The sequence below is a fragment of the Heloderma suspectum genome, chromosome 4 (assembly GCF_057233095.1).
Source record: "Heloderma suspectum isolate Gila_16-S chromosome 4, 16-S_ref, whole genome shotgun sequence".
Taxonomy (NCBI): Eukaryota; Metazoa; Chordata; class Lepidosauria; order Squamata; family Helodermatidae; genus Heloderma; species Heloderma suspectum.
In genome coordinates, this window is record NC_139461.1 from 254,766,199 (window position 1) to 254,788,047 (window position 21,849).

The 21,849-nt window shown below is 43.9% G+C and overlaps 1 protein-coding gene across 2 annotated transcripts in view; it reads right to left on the reverse strand.

The window, feature by feature from the left end:
* Nucleotides 1-21,849, reverse strand: part of PLXNA2 (plexin A2) — a 611,865-nt gene that overhangs the window by 508,845 nt on the left and 81,171 nt on the right. The gene's annotated exons all lie outside the window — the stretch shown is intronic.

Below are 21,849 nucleotides of genomic sequence, written 5' to 3' on the forward strand. Positions count from 1 at the left end.
CTCAAGGTCACCAAGTTGGGGCCGGCTTGAACTAGGGCTAGGAAGTTCAGGTTCAAATCCCCACTCGGCCTTGAAGCTCAATGGGTGACTTTGGGCTAGTCACTAACTCTCAACCTAACCTAACTCTCAACTCTCAACACACAGGGTTGTTATGAGGATAATGGGGCAGGGAGAGAAAAACCTTGGGGTTGGTGGTGGGTGGGAAACACCTTCCATGCTACCTTGAGTTCCTTGGAAGAAGGCTGGAGTGATGCTTGTTGGACTATGATTACAAAGCAGTGAGAATAAAGCAGTTTAGCAACATAAAGAAAAAAAATCTCTAAACAAAGATTTACAGTAGGAAATATATAATACTGTGCCTGATCCAAATTACTGGTGTTTGTCATGGGAGAGATACATTTTTTCTGACTGACACAACTCAAAAACAACACAATTATTCTGTTAAATTCTCTTTGCAAACTGGACAGATTCCAAGCATCATATCATTGTTTATTTCACGGGACACAAATGCATATTTCACAGCAAAATGTCCAAGAAATGAGGTAACTTCTCAGTTAAACAAAATATTTACTAATGTCTGGAAAACAGCTTGGTTGAATGGATTTCAAATGAAATATGGTTGACTCCTGGTTGAAAAGGATTTTACTGGCCTCTAAACTCTGTGACTGGAAAATAAATACAGATTTGTTTAAAATGACATGTGCAGATTAGTTAGCTTTGCATAATTTACTGTTAATTGCAACGTTTTGGTTTTAGCAAAATTTCAGGGAATTTTTGGGTGTGGCCATGACTAGGGTAGAAGGAGGCAGGACGCCATATGTGGGATTAGCATACAAGATTTCAACTGTGTATAGTTCTAAGGATTGGCAACTGTGAAAGGTGGCAATGTGTTGCAAGGTTTATTGAGATAATGTGCATGAAATGCAGTGAGCAATGGAAATATGCTATATAAATACTAAGTATAATAGTAACTATTACTATTATTTACATAGTGTCATCAATGTGCATATGCTTTACAGAGTAACCATGAGATGACAGATCTCTGCCCCAAGGAGCTTACACTCTGAAATTGTGGGCTGATGACACTCAACCATACTAGGGATGTTCATCACTGTGAAATACAGCCCTTTTGGGATGCAATTGACTCTGTGGTGTGCCTGACATGGCTTGCATTTACGAGCCATGCCTTTTCCCTGAATTCCAGGGACTTTTTACATTTTTTTTAAATTTAGAGAATTAGACATTTGCACAAATTGCAGCCACAATTTCTGCAAATTAAAAAAAAAATCTGACTAGCTATAGACCAAATTGGGTGAGCTGGTGGAAGATGGAACTGAGTTTGTGGGGCCGAGCTGATGAAAGCTCATTGAACATCACCCCCCCAACCAGATTCCTCTGATATCCCTAAACTATACTCCTTCCGAGTCAGCTGAGGGAATGGAACTGCTAAATTGGTGTCTGGAGTCAGTACTGGGCCAGATGAGGGCTAACTGGAAATGTAGTCCTGATAACACTGATTCATTTATTTAATTTGTACCCTGTCTTTCTGGCTTACGATTATAGATAAATAACAATTCGATTAAAACAACAATAAAACCAATATGTCAAAAACACTATTAAAAACACAACAATAACAGGATATAAACAGCACCCAACCCAACAGAGCTGCTTACACGCCAAAGACCCGCTTGAATGAAGGCATTTTTGCCTGCTGGCGGGAGGACAACAGAAAGGCAGCCAACTGAGCCTCCTTTGGCAGAGTTCCACAGCCTGGGACCAGCTGGTGAGAAGGCTCTCTTGCTCACCAATTACCTAGGGAGGTGGTGGGCTCTCCCACACTGGAAGCATTTAAGATGAGGCTGGACAGCCATCTGTCAGGGATGCTTTGACTTGGATTCCTGCACTGAGCAGGGGGTTGGATTCGATGGCTTTGTAGGCCTCTTCCAACCCTACTGTTCTATGATTCATTGCTGTCAAACATGCCTCTGAAGTGGTGGTACCAAAAGAAGGCTTTCCCAAAGATCTCAACACCTGAGTGAGAGTCTGTGGGTCGGCTGGTTATCAGTTCAAGGAGATGGTTTCCAGCTTGTTCTGAATGGAGTTGCATTCCCCATAAAGGATCAGTCTCACAGTTTGCTAATGCTGCCGAATCCATCTTTGTTGCTGAGGCTCAAGTGACCTCAGCTTGGAGGACCTTCTGCCAGCTAAGTCTGGTGTGCCCATTGCAGGTTCTCCTGGATAGAGCTAGTCTCACTACACCTTCAGGTATACATGGGGGGTGCCTTTAAAGGCTATCCAGAAACTACAGTTATGGATACAGCTGTACTAGCTGGGGCTGGTCACTGGGAACGTATCTCACAGGTGCTTAGAAGAGCTCCACTGCAGGTGCTTGCCTTTAAAACACTACATGGATTAGGACTGAGGGAGAAATGCTTGCTCCCACATCACCTGGATTATGTGCTAAGGTGATCTTTGGAGTCCTCCTCTGGGTGCCCTGCGATCTGAGGTGAGATAGTGGCAACTGGGAGAAGGTCTGTTTGGTGGTGGTTTCTCGGTTGTGGAGGCTCACCTGCCACTAACCCTTTTGGTGCAAGGGAAATACCTTTTTCAGGCCATCAGAACTGTTTCTTCAAAATTGTCCTGGATCGCTCTTTTAATTCTTTAGGATTGAATTCATGTTTTTACGATGCTGTGAATGTATTGTTTAATACGTATTTTTTGTAAACTGCCCCAGAAACAGTGCTGAAGGGCAGTGTAAACATCTGGGGAAGTGAATAAATAAATAAAATTGGCCATAAGCAAAGGCAACAGAGGGAGGGGAAGAAGAGGGTAATGATAGAAGGTGATGCATTCAGTTCAGTTACATGTACTTAGGCAGTGGAGACTGGTGGGTCTGATTTTGGTGGGGCTGTAAATCAACTCTGGGTTTAAGTCAAAACCAGCCAGAACTCTAAAGGAGCTATCCAAGTTGCTGAACCCATTTTAGGGGTAGGGTAGGATAGTTCTGGCTGGTTCTGACTGAAACCCAGAATGGATTCACAGCCCCAGTGAAACTGGAGCCAGCAGCCTCCATTGTATTTAGGATTTGTTTCAGTATAGGATGAGTTGGGAATATGTGAGGAGGGGGGATAATAGCCTTGTTGGGAGAAAATAGTCATAAAATTATTTCCTCTCTTAAAAAAAGGGTATAACAATGTGCTCCAGTATTAGAGGGCGAGAGGGAAAAAACAAAATGAAAGCAAAGCAAAATATACATGAAAACTACTGTAAAAATAAAGCATTTAAAAGAATAAATGAAATAAAAACCAAACAGGACACACAACTGTGAATACATAGAAAGGGACTATTTTGCCCTCATCAGTGTTCACAACTTACCTCACAGGCAATATCCAGTAGGTGATCATGACATGTGCAATATATTCCATATGCCTATTCAAAATAGCAAGGACTGCACTATCTAGGGGAATAATAATGTTTGCCCAGACACAAAACTTTGTGCTTTGAGAACTCAAGAAATGCTACACGCATAGAACAGAAATGGTACTTTGAATGAAGTTGTCTGGATGCAGAGCAACAACTGAATACAGCTGTGCATTCATTGTCCAAAAAAAGAGAAAATATTGTACAGAAAAGCCTATCTAAAATTCACGTCAAAGGTGGAGCTGTGCAAAGATTTTAGGATTTTGGAAGGAAGCAATTATATTCAGTAGAATCCTAAGTGGGGTGGGTGGTGGACCCCTTCTGCCTCATGCCACCCTGTTCGGGATGGACTTACCTTGCCTTTTCCCGTGGCAGTCAGCAGTGGATTGTTGTTGTTGTTGTTTTAAATCCCCCCCTCCATTGAAACCAATGGGGAAGGGAGTAACTATGCCACCACCAGGCTGGTGTAGTTGAAGAGCCTGATCCTGGGGTGATTGGAGGGGCTTTGGATCCAGTGGATCCAAAATTGGCTTCACCTTGCCCCCAGAACATGCTGTTTTGAAACTTGCTGGTACCCAGCAGGAGCATCACTGGCAGTAGATTTATGCCCACAGGACAGACACTGTCAGTGGAGGGGTGTCTCCACCCTATCCTCTCTCCCACCAGCTGGCAGATTTGAGGCTTAGGATTGCTCTGTTATGTACTACCACTATTCTTTTTAAATTTTCAATTAAGCTATATATAGGATAATCAAAACATCAATTGATGGTCACACATTAACAGTTAGAGTAGAAATTATTAAAAAATGGAAATATCTTGAAGGTCCTCATTTAGAGGATTGGGGAGGGGGGAGGAACATGATATACTGTACATGGTTAAACTTACATATGTTGTTAAGATTCTGCACAGGTGGAGGAAAAGCTAATAAGGTTAGTGGGTATTTTGAAAACTGGAATTAACTTTTAATTTATTCGAATAGATATAATCAGAATGTCCTTGTGATATTATTGATAGTTTGAAACTATTTTCAACCTTTTAAATCTCTTGTTTCAAATATATGACATATACACAGGCAATGATGAGATAGTAAAGCAGGATAAAAGATACAGTAAATAAAAAAATGTTCTTGTGTAACATAACAAAACTGGGTATATATTCATAATTACATTTTCTGTGTTTCTGGTGGCTTTGAAAATTATGGATAACATTAATCTGAGAAATCTTTTTAAAAGTGCTTTTTATCAAAAGCTCTGAAAAACTGAAAGCTTGAGATCACTGGAATCCTGATGATATGACAAGATTGTGATTATATGGGATGACTGACCTAGGCAGAAAGTCTAGACAACTTATCTAATGAGAAATACTTGTTCATTCCCACTAGCGTATAAACATCTAGCATCACACAATGGCAGCCTTCCCCAACCTGGTGCCCTCCCGATGTTTTAGACTTCAATTCACATCAGCCCCAAACAGCATGGTCAATCATCAGGGATGCTAGAAGTTGTAGTCTAAAACAATTGGAGGGCATCAGGTCGAGGAAGACTGTGGTACGGCATCAGTTAGATGCTAATGAGGAAAAGCCACCAGGAAAGCTACATATGCAATCTTTGTTCTTTTCTTGGGTGCCTCTGTGACCTCAACCTGCTTATGATCGCATGCTGTTGCAGCATGGGTCTAAGATATCCTAGCAATCCCATTTTTCTTATGGTTGCAGTTATAAATGGCATGACGACAAAATTATACATATACTTCTCTATGCCTGATAGCACTCTGGCCTTCATTTATTCTCAATCACACAAACACTGTCCTCCATTGACAAGCTAGATGAAGGGTACTTCACTGATTTATTAGCTATAATAAGATACACCACTTCTTAGCATGAAAACAAGATTGATTTCTCACCCATGAGCCATGCAACCTACCCTAGGTCATTCCATTTGCCCTGCTTTGACACAACAGGGGACATGACCCCAACATGAGGAATGCAAAGCATGTGGGAATCAGTGTGGTGGTGGCTAGAAGGAATGATGGGGATGAAAGTAAAACTTATGCCTTAATGGAAGGCTAACTGAAACATAATCTGCAAAACTAAAACCAGTATTAGCTTACCTACCATCTGTAATATGCTTTCATTCAATAAATTATTTCTAACACATTGGATAGAGGGAAGGGGTGATACTACCACATGCCTAGTCACCCAGATGCATTTGCTCCTTGTCCCTGATGAACACCAAGTTTTAAATGCAGGTTTCCCTTCATTACCTTGAGCTGCAACTAGAACAAAGCACCTCCCAGCAGAATATCTACGTGCTGTACTCTAGCAATAGGATTATTTATTCTAATAAAGCCCATCACTTTGCACTTTAGGCCAGGGTATAACTAACAAGAGGATATGGTTAGAAAGCACCAGAGCTAACAAAATGTCATTTGAAACCCAGATACAGCAGGATTAAATTAGTTAGGCTCAGATTGTGCCCATTCCTTTAAATATTTGTTCCCATGACTCATGCTTGCAGAAGTGCAACTTTTAAAGCTGACCTTTACTGGTGCAATACAGTCAACTCAGCCATTTGGTGCGTTTAGTAAAGTAAAGCATTATTCTCCAGACAGAGAGACATTATACCTCTAAACACATAACCAGCAACACATTTTCTGATTTTTTTTATTTTTTTTAAAAAACCTCTTGGCAACTTGCCATTGGTAAATAAAGCAAACAGCATGCTGGAACTCAGGTTTTGGCATCAGATATTTTCTCCTTCCCCAAAACATCATATTAAAGAATTAATCAGAGGGCAGCTGTGCATCCATAAGTCTGTATGTAATATATTCACAGACTATTTCTATTGAAATAGGAGCCAAGCACGAACTACACATTGGTATGTTATTTTGTCTAACAACACTAAACATGCACAGGATGTGTTCCTTTATTTCCAATGATTTATTTATCTTTTGCTGCCCTACTCAGCACTGTCCAACATTTACTGGAAGCTCTGCGGACTGTCTCTGACATCCATGGACTAACCCTCTGCATGTTTGTGTGTATCTCCCTACTCCTGATAAAGGTGCTCATCCTCTTCCCTGCTTCCTTGTGCAATGGTTTGTGCATCCAGCTATTGCTCCTAGAAAATTCAGCACCAGCTGTGGCTTATCTAGTCACTGTGCAAAGGATATAAAGAGCAGTGGTCAAACTGACACGCTTTCTTCTAACCTCTGCTGCAATGAAAAGTCCTTTCTGACAAGCTTGTTTAAAGTCTGAAATAGCTTGCCAGTCTTCCTTCTTTAGTGAAGGGGCTTCTCTGAATTCAAGCTTCATCACTACTCTTTGCAGCCGTTATAGTAGGGACTAGATGATGCCCAACGTCATTCTCAAGCTCTGAGAGTTGTGTTTGATGGCTACAAAGAAGAGCCAAGAAACTGACAAGCTTTCATCCCCCACCTCTGTGGCAAGTTGGCAAAACATTTCTGCTAACAGGTGAAACTGACAATGAGTTTTACATCCCTTACTTCCACCTCTACAGGGAAGGAGCTTTTCCAGACTTGCTGCAGAAGTGTTTGTGTGCTGCATATAAGATCTTGTCAGGTTCACTACAGCTGTTTGCAGCAGCCTTACACAATTCTCAGAGCTTAAACAAGGGTTTGTGCAGGCAGCTGTATTTTCTCTCTAAGCAGCATGCATAAGTTTACACATCCAGCCGCCAATAATTCTCCCCCACCATAGAAATTAAATGGGACAGAATCAGATGCAGGCAGGCAGGTCTAGAATATTTCACTGCACCAGTTGAATGACCATATTCACTTTGGAAAATTGATGGATTACAGCAGCATCCTTACACAACACTATGAATCAAAGGAAATGTTCAACTCTGCTTATCGGTTTTCAGATGTGCTTGCATAGGCAGGCAGGGTAGCAGTGAAATGATTGGGCCTCCCCCCCTCCCTTGCAGACCTGCTCATCCTCAAGCTATGAGAACATGGTTTAGAGCATTGGCTATCATGATAGAAATCAAGAGGACAACAAGTTTAGTACAGACTTGGAAAAAAATAAAAGGAAATCCAAGCCTCAAGCTGGCTGGTCCCCCCTCCCCCATCAATCACAAGATGTAAAATGCCCAATGTGTTTCAATTTTTTAAACAGCAACACCACCAAACAAACAAAAAGCTTCTTCTAGATCCTATGTTCTTTTGTCCTTACCTGCTGAAACAACTTTCTCATGATTAATTCTTTAGGGCATATTCACAGACTTGGCATCTCTGAAAACCAAGCCTTCCTTAACTTGCCCACAGTTACAAAAGTTTTTCAGTGGCAGAGTTTTCTCAGAAATCTGTTACTGTTTACTTCTCTTACAGAAGCTAATGCTGAGCAGGTGAAAAAAATAAAGATTTTTTAAAACAAACAAACAAAAAAAATAAAATTAGATTCACCAGGAGTACCATTTTCTAGAGAGTTTAAGTGGCTTAAAGGTCTTAAATCTCAGTAAAACTCCCCTGGGACTTACATAAATGCCTACCATCACTTCTGAAATGAAGAGTTGGCCACTTTTATACATTTATGCCATATATAAAACTCAGCTGAAAATGCCTTAAACTGTGCATGTGGAGGCATGCCAAAAGAACTACTACAGCTCTTGGTAGTAGATATCTTTAAAATAATAATAATAATAATAAAAAAGATACAGATCCTTGGTAGGAGAGATCTTTAAAAAATAATGTACTCAATCACACAGAGATCCCCACAATGTCCTGTTCCAAACAGCTCAACAAAACGTCCATCCCCTTGCCAGATACTTCACCTCTTCGACCTCATTCCTTGCTTCAGGATAGCCAAAGCTCCTCCTGGAATTCGACATGGATAAAATCTGGCCCAGTCCCCAGAGGGTCCATCATTCTCTAGGCTTGTCACAAAAATAAAGCTCCCCCATAGGCTGATTGCAAACTGTAAATAAACGGCCTACACTGGCCTTGCTGGGCTTCCAAAAGCCCAGCTCACTCGGCCCTCTGGGGCTCATAAAACAACAAAACAAACAGCAAGCTCGCTAGCAGGGGTCTGGGAAGCAAGCCAATCTCATTATAGGGGAAGCAGCATTAAGCTCTTGCTCTTTTAGAGCAGACAAACCCCCCTCCTTTCCAAAAGTCAGTTATAGCTCTGACTGACTGGTTCCTGGAGCAAAGTGAGGGAAAGGGGGATGGAAGGGGCTTTCTGTACAAAGAAGAGACAGCACTATGTGGCAGATCTCTAAACACACAGCCGTGCAGAGAGATCTTTGCAATTTGAGGCAAAGGTGGAGTATTTCCAAGTGTCCAAAAGGGTCCAGCTTGAATCACAGTGACAGAATTTCAGTTTGCAAAACCACCCTGGACTGACCATAACGCACAACTTGTTTTTCAGTCTTAAGCAGAGCTTTCCTTAGCATTATGGAAAGTAACAGGTGCTCCAATGCCAGGAAGTTAAACATGTTCAGTTTGATTTTACACAATACAGTAGCTGCTGGAAACAAAGGTTTGCAGTCATCCCAAATGATTTAACGTGGGGAAATGATCAAGGTCTTTCTGCACATGGCGGGGTGGTGGTGGTGGTGGTGCATAAGATGTAATGGATCACTTTTGTGGATTACATTTGTCAGGGGTCCACAAATACTGTCTGACTCTGCTAACCAGCCCAAATGCATGCTTTGCCACTGATCTCCCTTAAGAAAGGCCAGGCTGTTGTCTGTGATGGCACACTGAATTTTGGAGGTGCTCAGAGTGTCTCCAAAGACCAGCTGCAGGAACAAGCCCTTGCACTCCTCTGCACTCCAAACTGGGGAGGGGGTAGACCTCATCCCTGTCCTACTCAGCTTTGCTGATGCTCATGAACTACTGAGGGCAGGTGCTTATGCCAGTCATACTCAATACATAAATTTGGTTGAGTATATTTATGAATCACACCTTCTGCCTAACAGGCACTGGGGGCGATATATAATAAAAAAACCTGTTAAAAACTTCACATCATAAAACAAGAAACACAGGAGCACAGCCATAAATTAATTAAAATTAAACTTATACAGAACGAAAAACTGCCAGCATCATGAAAATCCCAACAGAACAAAACTGCTCATCTAAAACACAGCAACAACAGAACCAGCTTCCACTCCCTGGGGGAGAAGTTTCATCATTGGGACGCTACTGCCAAAAAGGCCCTGCCCCAAGCACCCACAAACCAAGTCTCTCTAAGTGGTGGGCTGCAGAGCAGGGGCATCTGATGATGACCATAAATTACAGGCAGGTTCAGATAGGAAGAGGCAGACCTTCAGATATACTGGCCCTAAACCGTTTAGGGCTGTGCAGGTCAAAACCAGCCCCTTGAATTATTCCTGGAAACAAACCAGAAGCCAATGAAGTTGATCCAGGACCAGTGTAATGTCCAGCAAGGGTGGAGACAGCACTCCAACCTCGGAACCAGGAGTCCAAGCTGCCCTCCCCCTCACAGCCGGTGCAGAGAGAACTGTGCTGGCTGCCTCTACGAGCTTGCAGACACGAGCTCAGAGAGGAGAGAAAGGGGATGTGTCAGTGAATGGGGAGGGGAGGAGACTGGGGAAGTGGGGATATGAGCTACCTCCAGCCTCCCCGAAGCCTCTGCCAGCTGGGTAAAAATGACCATCTAGCTAAAATGCAGAGTGAGACGCACAATGCCTCTCAATTCAGAGGGTTATGAGTACCCATGGCAGATCTAATAGGATTGCGCCCTAAGGTATGGATCACAGTGGCCAAATCATCCTTCCAGATGAAGGGGTGCAGTTGACACAGCAGCTGAAGTTGGGCAAAATCACTCCTGGCCACCAGCGCTACCTGATCTTCCAGGTAACAGTTGTGTATTTCTGGATTCCTGGCACAGACATGACCCTTCTCTCCATTCCCCATGTGCAATCAGACAAGTCATACCTGGGGAGCTGGGGACTACGCAAGCCGTGCAACCAGTTGTGCAACTGTTACCAGCACTGACTATTCTCTCAACTTCTTGAGACTTTCATGACCCACACATGTATGGATCTGGTTATCATCTGATGTACACAGTTGGAACTCTCTTCATCTTTCTGTCTCAACCTGTAGTATTTTTAATTGAAGTGGGGGGGGGAGGGATTCAGCACATGTGAAAGCCCATAGAGATCTCATAGGTTTGTGAAGTAGCCTGTATGAAGGAACCTCTTCAGTTTGCTCATAGTTATGGGAAGCTCTAACTCATGAGCGTTCCAACTGGAGGTCAGCCTATATTAAAGGCACTATGGACTTTGAAGCACAAGTCGAGTACAGAGCGAAAGGGAGAAACGAGCTCAGCGGAAGGCATGTCAAGCAAACCCTACCTGGAAACCTATGTCCTCACTGTGGGAGGCTGTGTAGATCCACCAGAATCGGCCTTTACAGTCACCTGCAGACCCACTGCTAGAGATTAATGTGTTGATTGACCTATCTTCTATGAATCTGTCTAATCCTTTTAAAGAGCTATCTATATAGACTGTCTTTGGAAGACAATCTTACTTGGTCATGAGTGATCGTCCTTTGCAACACACAGGCCCACAGAGAAAAAGAAACTGACTAGTCCCAAGGATTTCACAGGACTTGGCTAATTAGCTAATAGGAAATAGCACATCACCAAAGGAATGCAATGTTTTCAGTGATGAATCCTCAGAGGACAGACAGATAAATTTAGAAAATGATACACTCAGAATCAGCATCCTGAATCCTTTCCAGCAGGGAAATCCCCACAGGGCAAAAGGGGAGGGGGGCATTCAACTGGAGACTACAGTTAATAGCTATGAGGTGGCTTATTGTGGTAATCAGGATTTCTGGCTCTCAACCAGCATTGGCTCAGACTGGTAATCAAAGTGGTGACCCTGTAAATAGTGTTTAGATTTTACAATGTATTTCTCCGCCATAATGTTTTAAGACAGGCAGGCAATTGTGTTACTAGCTCTGTTTGCTGCATCCAGGAAACTGAGGCAAAGAGCTTCACATCAGCTGAATGCACAATATTATTGCTTTCAGTGGCAGGTTTGTGTCAGATCCATTGTTAACAGCCTGCCTTCCTACACCCCCGTGTAAACAAAATTCCAGAGAGAAACATTTCCTGAAAGCATTTTAGATTTTCCTAAATTGCCACTGACAATGCTGCAGGGAATAGGTTTTTCACAGAAGAATAACCAATGTTGTAGGAAGGAGTAAAAACTGAAGCAGGCATAGCCCAAAGATTAGACTCACATAAATGTCTTTAACATCAATACAAACACACAGTGTTGTAATGAGATATGCACAACCAAACCCACTTATGAAGCTGTGCTTGGGACTTAGGGAGGGTTTTTCTTTGGGGGGGGGAATTAGTTGGTTTTATCAATTCATGGTGAGATCATATTGTCTGATTTTCTGGCAGGGGGGCTTCATAATTCTCATCAACTAGTTTCTTCTTCATCTAGTGGATTCCATGTTTACAGAACATTGTTTTCTAGAATACATCATATACTACAAACATTTAAAAAAACAACAGTTGTTCAATTGCTGTGACTTCTCCCCCCATGGTAAAGTGAGGTAAGGAACCCTGAAAATTGTAATTTCTAAGGGTGCTAAGAGAACTCTCTACTTGAGTACCAAAATATAGCAAGTTTTTACAGGAAGGAGTCATAAAACAACCCAAGTACATACATTTCTGAAGATTTCCTTCACCTTTGTTTGAATGGCATACTTGTACCATGACTGCACAAGCTCCCACACTCCCCAAGTTTCTGCACACCACTGAAACATGTCTAAAATGTAACTATCAAAGGTAGCTTAAATCCTACCACATATATATTTAGCCCTGTCACCCAACACATGTATTTATACATAGAAACATAAACTGCTGCTTTATACCAGATCAGTCCATTGGTCCATCTAGCTCAGTATTGTCTACAGCAGCCTTCCCTAACCTGGTACCCTCCAGATGTTTTAGACTACATCTCCCATCAGTCTCAGCGAGCATTGCCTACTGTCAGGGATGCTGGGAGTTGTAGTCTAAAACACCTGGAGGATATCATGTTGGGGAAGGCTGATCTACACTGACTGGCAGTAGCACTCCAGGTTTTCAGAAACAAGTCTTTCCCAACCCTACCTGGAGATGCCAGGGTTTGAACATGAGATGGGGAGAAAACTCCACCAACTGTGACCCCCTTGGCTTCGCCTACCACTAGTTGCCCTATCCTCTGCCCCACCAGCCCACTGGAGCACCAGCCACCACTGAAAGGATGTGCTCTATCACTGAGCTATGGCCCTTTCCATGTATGTATGTATGTATGTATGTATGTATGTAGCAGATTTGTATCCTGCCCTTCAATATACATATTTCCATGGTGGCTTACAGTAACAAGACACACACACACCACCACCACCACAACACAAGAATAAAACAGCAGATAAAATTGTAGCATTAAACTAATCTCATCAGATGTTACATGTTAAAAGGGGTCAGTGAGGTTTGTTCCCAATGTCCAGTCCCAGTTATCAGCCTAGTGGCTGTATTTTCATAGAAGCAAGAAGTCAGAAGGGAACTTGGAGGCCATCTAATCCAACCTCCTGCTCAATGCAGGATCTGCAATGTAGGGCGCAACTGCAGCATCCTTGACAGATAGCATCCTTGACAGATGGCCATCCAGCCTCTGATTAAATAGTTCCTGCAAAAGAGAGTCTACCACCTCCTGAGCTAGTTTGTTCCATTGTCAAACAGCTCTTACCATTAGGATGCTTCTCCTAACGTTTGGCCAAAATCTTTTCCCCCACAATTTCCACCCATTGGTTCTTGAACAAGTCTGGCCCTTCAGATATTTGAAGACCATTATAATGTATTGCCTTAAACTTCTCTTCTCCAGGTTGAACATACCCAGGTTTTCCAACAACATTTCTCATTGGACTTAGTTTCCAAACCCCTCACTATCCTGGTTGCCATCTTCTGAACACTCCAGTTTTTCACTACCCTTCTTAAAATGTGGCACCCCAACCTGGACACCATATTCTAGATACAGCCTGACCAGCATGGAACACAGTGGAATTATTACTTCTTATGATCTGGAGACTATGCTTCTGTTAACGCAGCCAAAGAACACATTAGCTTTTTAAGCATCACACTGTTGGTTCATGTTCAGTTTCTGATCAACTAAGACATCTAAATCCTTTTCACATGTATTGCTGCCAGGTCCCCTGCATTCTATACTTGCACATTGGGGGGGGGGTAGCTAATTTGTTGAATTGTTGAACTCACTGTAGTTTCCAAGCAATCGTCAAAGACAGCCCATTGTACAACATGTTACAGTAGTCTAATCTAGAAGGTATCAGAGCATGGATGACTGTGGCCAGGCTGCCTCTGTCCAGGAGGGGACCTTATCTACCTCAAAAACCAAGACTCTCTTGGGGTTAGGGGAGATGGGACAGGGAAAGAGCCAACTGCTGATGAATGAGAAAATCCAAGTAGGTGCAAAAATGTGTGATGTCATGGGTAGTAGTTTTTAAGAGAATCCCTTACTTGGCCAAGCTACAACTGCTTTTGGAGCGAGACCATTAGCCTAAAGATCCCCCACTTGTTCATCCAGCTCAACTTTCACCTCAAGGTGTTACTTGACTGGGCATAGTTATTTACTTCCTCCCTCCACACCCATTCTAAGAAACAGAAAACTGAAGCAAAGACAAAAAAAAAAATTGCCATCCCCCTCACCCCAAAACAGGTCATTTTCCCTATTCCCCTAATTTTATTTATTTATTTATTTATTAAATTTATTAATCGCCCATCTGACTGGTCACCCAGCCACTCTGGGCGATGTACAACCCACCATAAAACAATTTAAAACAATAAAATTTTACCATAATTTTTTTTTTAAAAAAAATACCCTAACCCACCCCAAATGCCTGCCTGAACAACCATGTTTTTAATGCACGACAGAAGCTCATTAAAGAGGGGGCATGACGGAGTTCCCTAGGGAGGGAGTTCCACACAGTGGGGCCACCACAGAGAAGGCCCTCTCCCTCTTCCCCACCAGTCTAGCTGTCCTGGCTGATGGGACAGAGAGAAGGCCATTTGAGGCTGATCTTGTTAAGTGGCCTGTCTGGTGCTGCTGGAGGCGCTCCTTAAGATAGGCTGGGCCGGAACCATATAGGGTTTTAAAGGTCAAAACCAACACCTTGAATTTGGCCCGGAAAACAACTGGTAACCAGTGCAACTCCTTCAGCACTGGAGTGATGTGATCTCACCGGCGGCTGCCTTTAGTCAGGCAAGCCGCCACGTTCTGTACCAGCTGCAGTTTCCGAACCGTCTTCAAGGGTAACCCCACGTAGAGCACATTACAGTAGTCTAAACGAGAGGAGACCAGGGCATGTACTACCAATGGGAGCAGATGGTCGGGAAGGAAGGGGCGCAGCCGCCGTATCAGATGGAGTTGATACAGCGCTGTCCGGCTCACAGCTGATACCTGAGCCTCCATGGACAGCTGGGATTCCAAAATGACCCCCAGGCTGCGGACCTGGTCTTTCAAGGGTAGCCGTACCCCATTCAACACCAGGTCAACATCCCCCAGCCTCCTCTTGTCTCCCACCAAAAGTACCTCGGTCTTGTCAGGGTTCAGCTTCAGCTTATTCCTCCCCATCCAGCCACTCACCATCTCCAGACATTTGGACAGGGATTCTACGGCCAACCTTGGTGAAGATTTGAATGAGAGGTGGAGCTGCGTGTCATAAGAAATATGTAATATGAAAAGGGGGCCTTGGTGCAACAACTGTCTTCCAGGAGTCATTAGGTGAACCTTTGCAGCCATGCAAATTGTCAACATTTAGCTCTTTCACTTGCTGATTGTTCATTCTCATCAAGCTCCTGTTGAATCTTGTATGGGTGGCTGATCCATCAGATCTGAAATGATCTCTTGCATGAAGTGTGGGATGGATGCCCAAAGGACACTGATGCCTGGTTCAAGTGGGCCAGTGCTAAGCAGCAACCAAGACAGAAGTTCGCTGACAGATATGGCAGAGCAGCAATGGATGCAGGACTGACCAGAGCAGCCACATTTCTGCCAGCCACTGCCTGCCTCTGCTGCCACCATAGGATACCTGTTGGTAAGGATCTGCTGCCCACCTATCCCCTGCTCTACAGGAAAACAGGAAGCTGCCTAAGTCCACCAGTGGAGGCTGGTGGCTCCAATGTTGGTGGGGCTGTGAATTCATTCTGGGTTTCAGTCAGAATCAGCCATAACTCTAATGGAGCTTTCCAAGGTTCTTCACCCTATATTTTCAGCACCTCGGATAGCCCCTTTAGAGTTCTGGCTGGTTCTGACTGGAACCTAGAATGGATGCACAGCCCCACCGACATCAGAGCCACCAGCCTCCACTGGCCTTATGGCAGGTCCATCTAGCCCACTACTGTCCACCCTGACTGCCAGCAGCTCTCCAGGATCTCAGGCAACACTCCTCTACACACACACACACACACACACACACACACACACTGCAGAGATGCCAGGAATTAAACTTGGGGTTCCTGCATGTACAGCATATGCTCTAGGCTCAGCCAGCTCTACTGACCACTCCATCTTGATTCTGCTTAGTGGCCATGGCCTCTTACTACCCTCACCTCACCAGCTGCCCTTGCTAAAAGCATGCAGAGCATTTAGCCTAGTGGCTAAGTTGCTATCCCTCCCTGCACTTGAAACCCCCAACCACTGATAATACGTGATGGATTAGTTAGAGAAAGCACTAAGGCAATAGAAAGGCTTTCATCCCTGGTCTTTCACCCTCACTTATCAGGTGGTGAAACTGGATGCCAGTAGTTTGATGCAACAGGCAGGGAACAAGGGACAGGGGGGAAGAACAGGGTAGAAAAAGCTGTGTCTCCATCATCTCCATGTATGTTAGGAGGTAGAGGCAACATCTTCACGTTGTGACCTAGCCACCTCAGAGGCTGCAGTTCTGTACAGAAATGCTGCAACTACAACCTGCGAGTAACCCAAGGCAGCAAAGTATCCTGAAATCAGTCTGCGCAGAGCGGTAGTTATCACAGTACAACAATCTCAATTTCATAATATAAAATTATTGGTGCACCACAAGTGATTCTGACATATGTATGCACTCTCACCAACCAGCTGATTTCCCATTCTATATAGAGTATTTGAAGAGAGGAGGTTAGCCTTTCTCTCCCCAACAGCAATTCCAGCCCCAAATGCCCCCCATGTGGCAATTAGGTTTTTTAAAAGCCTCTATTAGCACCTGTGGAAGCTTTTTAAAAGTCTGATTGTGTACTTCTGTGGCTGAATCAAACTCAGCGTTAGAGCAAATTATGGGGCAATTAAAAGGCAAGGTAACAAAACAGGCAAATTGTCATACACAAAAGTTCCAGTCCAGTATAGGATCAGGCAAAGGCAGGAGTGGTCCAGATATAAGCCAAGGTCAAAGCACAGTTAAGCAGTAAGTTACCATACACAGTCCAGAAGAAGAATCAAACAGTAGTCCATGGGGCAGTAGCACAGAGGATCAATCACAAAGCAGGGTCCAGAAAACAAGGTACAAGCCACTGGAGCTGATCAATGATGTTGTTCCAGTGTTGGCTAGGCTAAAACTGAAGGCTTATATAGCCAGAGCTTTCTGAGCCCCACCCAGGGCTCAGCTGCAGTGTGTTACAGGCCCTCTGACAAAAGTCCTCCTCAGAAGGAGGGCTTGTTCCCAAGGAGTCCTCCTTTGTAATTGAGCACTCCTTCTCAGAGGAGCCCTATTGGCCTGCCTCTTGAGGTAACGTGCTCTCAGGGACTAGGTGGTTGCCCGGCCTCTGCTTTGAGGGCCCAAGCACTCCCAGATCTCCTGACATGGGTAGTTCCCTGGCACTGTCTGTCTCTGGGAGCTCTAGCTCCTCCTCAGAGGAGGATTCCTCCAGCAGGGGCATGACATCTTGCAGCATGGGGAGTGATTTTCAAAGGGAATCACACATCTTGGAGAGGGTTAGGCCATCCCACCCTAGCAGTGACCCCCCACACACACTCAAATGCCCCCCTGTGCAGCAGTGAGTCTTTTTAAAAGCCACCATTGGCAATATTTTTAAAAGCCTAAATGCAGTGAGGGATGGGGGGCAGCAGAAATAATCTCACTGCTGATCAGATAGAAATGATTTTTCCTTCCTGGGGAGAAGAGGGGAGGAAGAAGCTGGCAGGCAGGATAGGGAAGCCCTGCAGGCTGTATCTGGTCCAGGAACTGGAGGTTCCCCATGCCTGCAACACATAACATTGAAAATGCTGCTATCATTTACTATAGCAAAGACTGAAATGGGGGTAAAGCAGGATGTGCAGGTAAAGCTAAAATCATTAGCATCTACAGAGTGAGAACAGCAAGGGACTGGGATACACCCAGTAATCCTCTGGGCTGACTCTTCATCCCAGTCCTCTTGCTGGATGGCCAGCAAGTGAATTAGTTGAAGTGAGCTAGTTAAAGCAGCAAGGTCAGATCAGGCATGCATGACTAGGGATGTACGAAAGTCAGTTACCTTTTCGCGGATGTGATTCGTGGGAGGGGGAGGCGATCCGGTCCTCCCCCCAGGAATCCTGCCTGGCCGGCTCCGCTCTGCAGCGGCTCCACAGAGCAGCCGGCCAGGGCCATCCGTAGCCGGAGTTCTGGCAGCAGACGGGCTGCTGCGGACGCAAATGGCGACCGCCATAGCGGCCGCCATTTGCGTCCAGCCAGGCTGCTGTGATAGGCTACGTAAGTATTTACGTAGCCTATCACGGCAGACCCCCCCCCAAAAAAAACAGCGTAAGCAAATGGCGGCGGCTACAGCGGCCGCCATTTGCATTCTATATTTTTCGCCATTTTAGCATACATAAATATTTACGTAGGCTATTACAGCGGGAAAAAAAGGGACGCAAATGGCGCCCACTAAGCTATTTGTGTTCCCCTTTTTTTTTTGCCGTAATAGGCTACGTAAATATTTTACATAGGCTAAAACAGCGAAAAAAGGGAACGCAAATGGCAGCCGCCATAGCCGCCGCCATTTGCGTACGCTGTGTTGTTGTTTTTTGACTTGCCATGATAGGCTACATAAATACTTACATAGCCTATCATGGCAAACAGCAGGACGTATATGGCGGCTGCGGCAGCCAGTCAAAAGACCAGCCGCCGCTGCCGGAGCTGCCGCTGCCGGAACATCCACCCCTGGTAAGCTTCATCCCGTGGGGGGGATTCTGCGGGGGGCGGCGGGTGGGAGGCCATTCCACCACGGGTTTCGGGGGGCCGAATGCCAGTGCATTCGGCCTCACTGAGATCTGTGGCGGAATTCTCTGCCATCCCTATGCATGACACAGAATACAGATGGTGATGATGATGATAATGATGATGATAATAACAACAGTAGGGATAACATCTTGCAAAGGCCACAAAAGGCTGGTTTCACTGTATATCTGGGATAAGCTCACCAGATATTTAAATCTAATTTCCCAACAAATGTTTGCTGTCCTCTTGAATAAAGGAGGCAAAAATGCAGAAGCCCACTTCCTCTCTTTATGCTATTCTGTGAATGCAGTAAAGCAGGCCGACACATATAGATCTACTCTGCATCAGAAATGCAGCTGTTGAAAAAGCCTCCACTATATAAATGCCATCAGGGATTAAACCAACCCAGAGAGAGCATTCCTTTAGTAATCCTACATAATTAACAGGACACAAGTCTACTTGGTATATTAAATAGCCAACATGAGAGCACAAGCTGCTTGCTCTAAGTGCCTTTAAAGCAAGGTCTTCCCCAGCCACTAATGCAGAAACACGGACACGCGCCAATACCACCCACTATTTAACTAATGTATCTTTGAAACATGTTATCCAGGGCTGTAGTGTAGATGGAGGCACAGAGCTACAGATGAATGGAAATATAACTTGAAAGGTCCTTGCATATAATATTACAAGTATTGTAGCCAATACTAAATGCAGCACTGGAAGCATAGTTGACCAGTAGCAATTATGGAGTGATAAACCCTCTCCTGCCTTGATTTCAAGCAAGAGATTAGCAGCCCAGTCCTATGTGTGAATATGTGGAAGTCAGTCGCACTATGTTCAACAGGACTTATTTTCAGGTGCATAGGATTGTGGCCTAATTGACCACAGTGGGGCTTACTTCTGAGTAAACATGCAAAGGATTGCACTTTGCATGGGCAGCCTGCAATGTTACTATTGCACTATATAAGATTGCTCCCATGCACTGCTTGTTTAAAACTCATCCTTACACGTGGCAAGTTTTTAAACATGTGAAGTAATATGCAAGTAAACCAAGATTCTGGAAGTGGTGACATAGCACATGCATATTTCTCAGAGTTTCTTTTCTTAGCGTCTCTTCATACTTGACTATACTGGGATGGTGAGAATGTGAGCAGATCTGATTCCCTAGGCTGACTTGTGCTTGTGGTATAATGTGGTCATGAAAACATTTTACTATGACCACAACCTGGAAGTCAAACATATCAGGTGCTTAACCTCTTGGTTACCATTTGTAAAGCCGTGAAATACCTTTACATAGAATGTGTCAAAAATATGGCTCAGTCCTACACAATTCCTTCTCCTGGTGGCCTAGTCGGGCTTCTAGCGATTGTCTGAATGCAACCATATGATCTTATTTATTCTGAGTGTATGTATTTTACCCTAGGGCAACCTTCCCCAACCTGCTGCCCTCCAGATGTTTTGAAGTTCAACCCCTTTCAGTCCCAGTCAGTATGGCCAATGGTCAGGAATCCTGGGAGTTACAGTCCAAAACATCTGGAAAGCACCAGGTTGCGGAAGGCTCCCCTAAGGTATGCCTTCATCCATGTCAGGAATTTCAGAGGAGGTCTTTTTGACAGTACCCTCCATTCTGGGAAGTTCATTAATGATCTAGGACAGCCTTCCTCAACCTGGCACCCTCCAGATGTTTTGGGCTACAATTACCATCATCCTCAATCTGCAACACCATTGACATGCTGTCTGTGGATGATGGGGATTGTAATACCACACATCTGGAAGTGCCAAGTTGGGGAAGGCTGATCTTGGAGACAGGCAAGAGCCCAATTCACAGATGAGTGTGGCTTTCTGTAAAATTGCACATGCCTTCCTACAACAACTGAATACTTTGTTTTTAAACAGACATTTGATGGTCTTTGATAAAGTTATGTAATATTTCTGACACTACAAAGACAAGCGCTTAGTTATGGATAGCATTTTATAATACACTTTCTGTACTGGTAATAGCATTTGAATAGAAGGGTTTTTATCCTAAGCCTCCTTGAACAAATTAATAGGAAAAATGGGATAAAAATATTTCAATAAATACAATCTATAATCTAGAAATATAGTGATTCTTGACAAGTGCATTAATATATCATTTGGAAATGCTGCATATGTTGCTGAGCATGGAGAAGATTAATTGAACCCAGTATAGTAAGTATTAAGTATTCAGTATATTTTGACTTGTATCCATGAAATGAAAACATAAAAGAGAATAGCCTTGACCATGATGTGTAGGCAGTTCCTTCAGACAGAATAATGGGAACATATTTAATGTAAGCCACACTGGAAGTCTTTTGGGACTGAAAGGAAGGATAAAAAAAGAAATGAAGTCAGTTGATAAATCAATATTATGGAGTTTAGTGGCTGGTCCCCAGCTCTAGAATCTTCTTCCTCCTGGGGTTTGACAAAGGCCAGTCCTGAACATCTTACAGAAGTGATGCAAGACCAGTGACAGCCACCAACTTGGATTGCTTTAAAAGAGGATTAGACTAATTCATGAAGGATAGGCTATAAATGGCTACTAGTCATGATGGCTACATATTACCTCCTGAATCACAGTAGTATGTCTCTACGCCAGTTGCTGGGGAACGTGGGTGGGAGGATGCTATTGCATTTATATTCTACTTGTGTGCTTCTCACAGGCAGCTGGTTGGTCACTGTGTGAACAGAATTTTAGACTAGAGAGACCCTTGGTCTGATCCACCATGTGTCTTCTTATGTTCTTAACACCTTTATACCTTGGCAAGTCTTTTAGCAGTTGAGGCAAGGTTTATTTCTGCTGCTTATTTCTGGGTGTGTTTGTGTGTGTGCATGCATGTGATAGAGAGAAAGATAGATTGAATTAAAATACATTATGTCTGTTAAATATAAGTAAATAAATAGAACTGCCTTCTAGTGCAGCTATGTGATGCCCATAAACTTCTACAGGTGACATATAGTGGTTTGGATACAGACAAAGCTAAGAACGTTGGCGAAATCTGCAATCAAATGAGTTCAGATTTCTATGACCTGTAGATTCTGCAGTGGTCTGGCTTTTTATGAATCACATGGATTCTGCAGACTGGGGGGTGGGGGTGATGCTTTTAGGGGGAATGTGCACAAGCGTGTGTTAGCACACACATGCACATTTGCAAACAGATGAATTCCTCCTACAAAAAAATG